Source organism: Trachymyrmex septentrionalis, unplaced genomic scaffold (genome assembly GCF_001594115.1).
Source record: "Trachymyrmex septentrionalis isolate Tsep2-gDNA-1 unplaced genomic scaffold, Tsep1.0 scaffold131, whole genome shotgun sequence".
Taxonomy (NCBI): domain Eukaryota; kingdom Metazoa; phylum Arthropoda; class Insecta; order Hymenoptera; family Formicidae; genus Trachymyrmex; species Trachymyrmex septentrionalis.
This window is the reverse complement of record NW_017304450.1, coordinates 2313205-2323129: the sequence shown is the minus strand read 5'-3', so window position 1 is coordinate 2323129 and position 9925 is coordinate 2313205.

The window sequence follows — 9925 nt, the reverse complement described above, 5'->3', positions numbered from 1 at the left end:
ATGTATGTTTAAATTATACATACATATGCATGTATGTATGTATACATTTATACAAATATTTTTTATATATATATTTATCTATATACGAAATTTTATCTATATACTAACTTATATACGAAAAGATCGATTTTGCTGAAGTATCTAAAAATCTAATTAAATAAATATGTAAATCTAACTAGATATGTAAATGAAAATAATTGTGTTGAACTATCAAAATAATTATATAGGACGTTTAAGCATAATAGATAAAATTTTACATTCTGCACAAATTTTTACATTTTAACAACCAATCAACATTCTATATAATTATTTTGATAATCCATAACAAAATTATTTTTAGATTTGTATCTAATTAAAGGAGGATGTTAAGGGCCGTTTTTTGGCCAAAATGAAAAAGTTCTGAGATGTACAAATTATGTATTATATTAAAGGATTACTTAAGCAGAGTCAAGTGGCGTATATCGCTTATCTTGGGGAAATAAAAAAATTGCAGTTTAATAAAATATTAGATAAATAGCCCTTTAATGTGACATAATATTTATATATCTCGGAACTTTTTCATTTTCAGACCGAGAATCCTAACTCAACATCCTGATCCTTTTTTAGATATTTTAATAAAACTTTCTTTTTTTTGTACACTTATGTACCATATGTATGAATAATCACATAAATAAATTTTATCAAGCGCGACATTCTGTTTAATAATATAGGATTAACTAGTGTCACCAGCAGGCGTCAATTCCTCGCGTTCCAGCGGCAAGCCGTCGCAAAAAATTGACAAGTGCATCAAATGACTGTGTCGAGATCGTTATCGCCGTTTCCACCAGACACCGACTCTGCACGGATTTGTATCGCGTGTTTCCGCGGATCTCGTCATACGTTCCCGTTATGAACATCGTGCACGAGACAGAACACGGAATTGTCACCACAAATTACAGAATCCGGCGAGCAGACAGACGAATAAACGGTCTGTTCTCGAGTCGAGACTACGAGGAGAAGACAATAAAATCATACAACGGACATTACAGAATTCTTCGCAAATCGAAGCGAAAGAATTTCGTTATTAGGAACTATCAAAATTTGAAATCTTTTATTCCAACAATGAGATATAAAGTAATATATTTCCTGAATATATATATATATATTCAAAATATTTTTAAATCTTTGATTTTATGAGAAATGTAAAATGCCTATTACGGTCGAAGCTAGAGTAGTTTTAATTGCGTTTATAGTCCGGAAAAAACAATTCGGCGCGCAATTTGAAAAGACTACAATATGGTATATGTATGTATATGTAGTGTATATTAGTAATTCAAGATTGAATTATTTTAAGCAATGAATATCCAACTTCGACTATAATAGGCATTTTAAATTTCGTATTGGTTGTGTTTCTCACATATGCGATCAAAAATAAAGATTCTTAATCTTTGATTTTATTAATAATGATTTCTTAAATTTCTTTTGGTCGAAAATTATATACATCTATACATAGCTATATTTTGCTTATATTTAGACTCATACAAACATCTATATACATATATTTTTGTATAAATGTATATAATATAATATATATTTATTGTACACATAGCATATATATTATATATACATATATGAAACATTTATAATTAATATTGCATAAAACACATAAGCACTATATTCTATGTGCATTCGCACTTATGTGAATATTTAAGAAAATTTTATTATTTTATATAATAATTTTAGAACTTTTAAAAGCATTTTAAGTTATTATTTTGTTATCAATATTATACATATTGTTATTATATTTTTTTTTATAATTAATTTAAGTTAAATGTTAAAATACTTAGAAGACTTTGCGACAATATATTTACACTGCTTAATAAGCAATTATCTTAATTCTTGGTTTTTCACTTTATGTATTTATATGTTTAAATAGAATTGAATATATTATATATGAACCAAACGGACAATTGAGAACTATTACGCAGTTCTTAGTATTGTAAATTATTCAATAAATTATTTTTATGATTTTTACATAAAAAAACCAAACAAATATCGATGTTTCGGCTGTATTCTTTTTAACCTAAAAAAAAGACTCATTAATTTCAAGTTTTTAAAGATGAAGAATTTCGCAAGTGATGCAGTTGAGAATGCAATATAGAACAAAACTCTATAAATCTTTCTAAAAATTCACTAAAAAAGAGTACAATCTCATTCTAAAGAATTTAGAAAGAACATAAAACATCGTATAAATCGAAATTGCGTTTGAAATGTAAACCTTTTTAGAATGTAAAAATTGTATATTTTGCCTAAAATTGTATATTAAAATTTTATGCTTCCTTTTTTACTTTCCCTTTGTACGTTTTTATTTTATTGCTCAACTTTCACACCCATACAATTTTTTCCTCCTCTTTTGATCATTATTATCCTTTTTTATTTTTATCTCTGATTTTTTCGGCAGTGTCTCAAATATAATGACAGTTGTAACAAAAGAGATTACTACCCTACAAAGAATTAGTGATCTTCAATACCAGCCTTTTTTTAGAAGTATAGATTTTTAAATTAAAATGGGATGATTCATCAATTTAACTTTATCCGCAATAACACATTTTTTACAAAGAATTGGAAATAATTTTACCATCTCTCTCAATCTCATAAATATAATTCGTCTTAGCTCGCCATAGATACAAGTTATATGTATACCGACAATCAGATTTTAAATTCGATTCTTGCGATAAAATATAATCAGTATTCAGTTCTTTTGATCTAGGAAATTATAAAGAAATATAGTGAAAAAAGAAAGAGAAAGAGAAAAAGGCAAACTATTAACATTCGGAGAATTCTTCTGACTGGTCACTGGAAGTCTTTCTGGAATCTCTTATAATTAAATAAAAAAACCCTGATAAAAAAAAGTTAATAAAAACGATAGATAAAAAAAAATTAATAGAAACGACAGAACAAAAACCTTTCTTGATTAGATTCTAGTTCATGAATTTACTAATGAAATACACGATGGTGTAAACACGATAGAATATGTATACGACGTTGTAGGAATTTTTCGATAAAATCTTTTTCGTTTCTTATATACAGATTTCACATATACAATAAGGATCCAATAGAAACAGTAAGAAAACTATTTTATCTTTATCGTTTTAAATATTGATTTTGGTTTGTGATTTCACAAAATAATATTTTATATTGAAATGCTATCACTATCATATTATAATATTATCGTTTTTTATAGTTTTTTTTCGTAGAATCATGAGTATATAAGAATTTATCGAAAATTGGATTTCTATCGTTTTCTATCGTATTCTATTTATTACACGCAAATTTTTTTTTACTTAAATGTAAATATAAGAAATAAAAAGTAAAATATTTTTTATTCTCATATTTACATCATACATTCATCATTGAAATACGCTGTATATTTATACGGATATACTCGTACATATTTTTAAAAACGCATATGTAGTATCGACGGGATTCGAACCTAAGACCTATGGAGTAATAACTTAACACGTTAACTCTGAATTATAATCGCACGTATGTTTTGACAACTTGGAATTCGATAGTTATTCAATTCCCCATATAAATTTTTATTTACTATAGGCTCAACAGTGTTCAATGTGAAATTACATGCATCGAAAGGTCGTCTATCAATATTATAATAGGAAATTTTTCATCATAAAACATATAAGTTTTTATAGTGTATTGGCTTATAAATATCGATGATTTTCAAATTATAGAAATTAAAACCTTTTGTATGAGAAACAATTTACACCCCGCATCTTTCCCACATCTCTCCGCATCTTTTCTACACCACTTTCGCACCTCTCCTATACTTCTTGTACCATATCTCTTCCCCCCTTCCCCCCCCCCCTCTCTCTCTCTCTCTCTCTCTCTCCCTCCCTCGCAATATGGTGAGCATATCATTTTCATATGACAGGTAGACATTAAAAATAGATAATAGTGTTAACCTATACTAACGCATCCATCGGTGATTATAACTGATCGTATTGGTAATTATTGATAATTATCAATATGGATAATGAATATTCCGAAGTATTAATGTTCGAGGTATTTCCATTCTGGAAAATCAAATAAATCTATATGAAATTTTGTTCGTATTTTTCATATATATTCTGATAAGTTTTCCAATCCTCTAAAAAAAAAATCTTGCAGACTTGGCTTCTTACTTTGTCGATGAAATGTATTATTATTTAAATATCATATTAGTAATAATTTATTTTGTACAATAAATTTATAATAAACTTCTATAGGTACTTCTACTTCGTAAAGTCAGATAGAAATCTATAAAATACTCTTGCTTCTCGTATACGCTCAGATGGGATTTTTAAATCGTCAAAAAATAATCAAATTTTATAGAATTTCTTTTGTACGTTATCGATGAAAATTCAATGACTAAATTGTAAATCAAGAATTCTATTTTATATAATAAATTTATGATAAATTCTTATAGATATGTCCATTTTGGAAAATTAGATAGGAATCTGTGAAATTTCATCCCTATATTTCACGTACGTGTTCGAATTCGCTAAAAAAACAATAGAATCTTATAGACTTAGTTTTATACATCGCCGATAGAAACTCATAGAATAAATTTCAGATTAATAATGGTTTTATTTTTACCGTTAATACGCGATTAATTGTTATTCGTTAAGTAAACGATAGAAACGATAGAATTGGATTAATGCCAATTCGTTATTTTATTATTCTTTTAGATACAATAGATTGAATACGATAGAAAGAGATAGAGTTTCTATCGTTAGTTTCCAATAGAATACAAATCTTATAGAAACCAATAAAATATGATAGGATTTATATCTGATGTTTAAAAGATCAACGATACAACTTATCAAAAATGATACAAGTATGCAATGCATTGTATCTAGCTGACCCATTTTCAGGTAGTTGGAACCAAGTATCGCAGAAACAGAATGAAACTTAAAAACATCCAAATTCTAAAATCTTTTTTTGCAACGACTATAGGCATGATCTAATAATGAATTTTCCATTAAATAGTTTTCAATCCAAGAACAATAAATTTATGGTGGAACCAATAGATAGCATTTATTAGTTTAACGGAAACGCTGTTATCTCATAATAAGGAGTTTTTCTCTATATCATTCTCAATCGTTTTCTATCAACTTTTTTTACTAGGGATATAATTATTTTAATGATCCAAGAAAATTACATATATTTTCAGATTTATATCTACCTAAAAATATTTTTAGATACTTGAACAAATTCTTGTAGATAAAAATTCTTGATAGGTAAAAGCTAAAACTAGTGACTAGTGAGTAAATAAATAAAACTAGTAAGTAAAGAAACTAGTAACAGAATACAAAAAATACAACATTCTATTAGCTCGAAACTCGTACATACATATTTTTTCTTGCATCAACTGTGGAAACCAGTCGAAGTTTGTAGTCTAAACAGGCAAGAACAGGCGTGGGGCTTATCCTCACAAGATTGGAACCTTGTCCAGAATGCCTCATTTTGTTCGCTACTGTTTATACACTGCCAACGGAAGTTTTGTCAAATCACTCGGTGATTTCTGTCAGAAATCCTTGATATGAAAGAATATAAGAAAAAAAAAAAGAAAAGATTGAGTTAATTTGATGTGAGTATTTCGCCTCAGATAAAATATTTTTCTTTAAATACTTCGAGATATTATTGCGTAAAAAATACGCATTAAGAATTAAAAAAAAACCTATCTGTGAAAGATAAATGTACCATTTAGTATGACTTTATTATTAGATAAAATAACAAAAAATTTCAAATATTAAGTTTTTATATTAAGTTATATGTATGACTCTAAATAAATTCGTTGTTTATAAAAATTTAATAATAAATTTACTTAAAATCGTACATATTATTAAAAGCTTAATATTGAAATATTTTTATCACTTATTTGTCCAAAGAGTGGGTTATGTCCATTAACTGCCATACAGCACAGAATTTGAAGCAATACATGTACATCGAGTTACAATAATGTTATTACAAATTTTGTATTAAATAATTTTTATAAACGTTTTTGATGACGCGATACGCATACATCAAAATAATAATAAATAATGTCGGCTTGTTTGGGTTCCTCATATTGGCGCTTAATTAAATAACTTATTGTTAGATCCGAGTAGAAAAATAAGCATGACACAAAAAATAAGCATCACACGTTATATTCTTTCTGTGCATTTCACGCATTCTGAAACTATTAATATAATTCGCTGTCGATATTTGGTTAGTCAAACAAAAAATTTCTCCGTGAAAAAATTCTTTTGTGAAATAATTTTTTCCTTTTCATTTCTTATCTCGTCTTCTCACGTGAGAGAAATAAAGTTTAAAATCAAGAGCATTATTATTTCTTCTACAAGCAAGATTATTTCTTCTATAAAGATCAATACGATAATCTACCAAATGTTACTTTGTGTGTGTGTGTGTGTGTGTGTGTGTGTGTGTGTGTGTGTGTGTGTCATTATAATAAAAAAAGTCATACTGAATAATAATAAAATGATGTAGACAAAAACAATTATATGTTCACAAGACCTGATCCTCATGTGCAGCGAGACTATCAAGTTAAACAAATAAAACGTATGGTCAAGTTATTAACATAAGCGTCGGCAAGGATACTTTATTATTTCAGGACAAATCAAGCTAAACACATATCGTTGCTATTTACGGGAATGCGTAAGAAATAAGCGATTATACACGGATATGGGAATTATTCCGCTGACGTCATTGTTAATACTTCGTAGGACGTCGAAGGTATGTCTCCTCGCATTGCTACGAATACAAATAACGGATATAAATAAATAACAGGAAGTACTATTCTTTACATCAATTATTGATTTTATAATTGTTGTGTATATGATTTAGATAAACTTCAATTTTAAATTGTATGTAAGGGTCCTTGTGATTTATATGTCTATGTACGTGCTATTGTACTAGTAAGAAAATTATCTCTATGCTTATTAATTTAATTTTTTTTAATTATTTGAGCTTTTTTTCTTATACAATTTTGAAAATACGAATATTTTGTCTACGTATTCCATATATATAATTTTGTTCGAAATCAACGCGAGACATTATGCTGCAACGTTAAGTATTGTGTATGATGGTTATAATGTTCATGTTTGAAAATGTCAGATTTGTGTGTCTAAAAAATGTATATAATGTATTTTGTATAAAAATTTTTTGCTGAAAATGAATAAAAAAAATGTATATATATATATATACATACACATATATTATAAGGCATAAATAATTCATATGCACAAAGAAAATAGAAATGTTAAAAAACAATTAGATTATTACCTTTTTATTACCAATATTTATAAAAACGATGGGAAATATTGTTCACGAATGTTTGAAATTCAGTTGTTGACAGAGTAAATTATTTTGTATAAAGTGTACAGCATGCTTTTTGATAAATTAGTCGTATATGTCATTCGATAACTCTAAACGTGCTTATGTTTACTTTCTACATATGTATACAAAATAATTTGTATTTTATCAACAACTGAATTTCATTGAACATTTGTAGACAGTGTATTCAATCGTTTTCATAAATATTAATAATAAAAGTATAATTTTTTAAAATATTTAGTGTTACTCCACATTTCTATAATTTAAATCAAAATACTTACTTTTAAAATAAGTCAAATTTTACTTTTGTAGTAAATAAAAAAAGATGCCACGCGGCAGTGTCTTAGCCCCGAGACACTATCATGTCTCCAGATTGATGGAAAAATACGATTTAATTTTAGAGACTTGTATAATATTTAATAAATGAAAAAAGGGAAGGAAATGAGATCTTGAGAAGTTGGTGGAAGGAATGTAAGAGGGGATGCCCAAAAAATCCGCGAAAGCGCGAAAACTTTTTGTATAAAAATGCACGCATGGAATGCACTAAAATGTAACATCATGTAATTCTAATATTTCTAGTCACACATTAATATATTTGTGAAAACATATTTCGTATTTATATTCTGCACACCATTTCTATATTCATTCATGTTTCTTAATACGTGTGATCCTAATTCTTTGAATGCGTATAATGTAATAAGTTTAACGGTATATACAATTCCAGAATTTGATCAGAAAGATCTTGCAATAACTTCTCTTTTATTTGTAAAGCTGTCAACCAATATTTTATTTATCAGCATCAAAATATGTTCCGAACGATCTCTTTAAATTATGTGCGTATTTTTTCTATACATCTTTTTCATTGTTTTCCTTTTATCTCTGTTTAACTTTTCTATTTATCGCATAAATTATAGATAGTTTTCAATTGAAAAACAAAAGTAACATGTACAAATCGCACACGTGTATTTCGTATGTTGTAATTCCATAAATCTCTCAGACAATACGCACTGTTAATACCTCTTTATCTATTTTTTCAAATATATATTTTAAACTTACTTTATTACTTTTTGCTTTCTTCGAATTAACAAAAAATAAATAATCTAATCAGCTTTTCCTATAACATCTAGTAGAACATTCTCGTTTTGTTTCTCAATTCTTATGTTATTCCAGTTGCATGTGTATCTCTTTCAAGATATACTATAAGATATACACTAAGATATATCTATTGTACTAAGATATATAACGTCCTGTTATCAACTCGATGTTTGCCGCTGGTCTGTAACTTTAAATAAATTTCTGTAGGATTCTGTAGTTTTTTTCTGTAGCTTAATTTGTTTATAAATTTGTTGTAAAACATAATTTGAAAAATATAACTCGCTGCAGATACAATTAAGGCAAAATTGACAAAGCAAACTCAGATAACAAACATATTATACAGTCTTTAATGTTAGATTATCCAATAAGTATTCTTATCAGGAAAAATATTTAAGGATTTTTTACATATTCACTAATATTTAGATTTCTTTAATACATACGATATATCTCAAAGCTATAATTTTTCGAGATGTTAATAGAAAGAGCTCTTTTCTAAATATTGATTTATAGAGGCATTAATTCATATACCCAGAAATAATAATGGAATCGAATCGACATTCGATCTCGATTCCATTATTACTTCTGACTGGATATATGAATTAATGCCTTGGGTAAAGAATCACTAATATATAAAACTTCATAATGACATATCTTTAAATAAAATAAAATTGATATGATAAAACTGATACTGATTGAAGATATCATAATGTTACTAGAAAGGAAAGAGCGTTTTTTTTTTTTTAATCTACAATCATAATGCACTGCACAATTATACACTTTAACATCACGTGCTTTCGAAATCATAATTTTCATCACGATCGTAGCGGACGAAGATCGAACGTGCGCGTGTTACAGTGGAAACCTCCAAGGCGGGAAAGGGTCTCCTTAATACCTTCGCGAGAGAGATCACGCAGGGGACATAAAGCGTCGCTTCCGGACGCAGTAAAGCGAGAGTTTTCGCGCGTGGGCGACGGCAACGCTTTGAAGTGCGACGGCGGAACTGCATAACGTGCAGCTGCGGGCCACGTCCCTGTATCCTCGCGGATCGTTCCTTTCTTCTTTCTTCTTTTGTACGGCGAGGTGATTACACGACAAGTTGCTGCGAGATTCGTTGGATGACATTTCGATGACGTTGGGGACTGCATTTCCGGCACGACGCGCGATACGTCGATCTCTGCGATTTCAAGGAAATTTCTCTTGTATCGTGTAATTGTTATACATATTTATCGCGTATCCGCTCTCTAAAGATAAGCGGGAACATCGTTGATATATCGCTCCTTCATGTTTAAGATAAGAAAATCGACTGCTATACAATGATTGAGTGAAATAATGCAAGCATGTAAAAAGATCACGACATATCGCAAAAATCAAGTATCGACGATCATTAATTGATTGTGCCACTAATGTCTATTTTTCTATTGTATTAATTTGTTTGTTATATGGTAGGTCAGGGTCAACA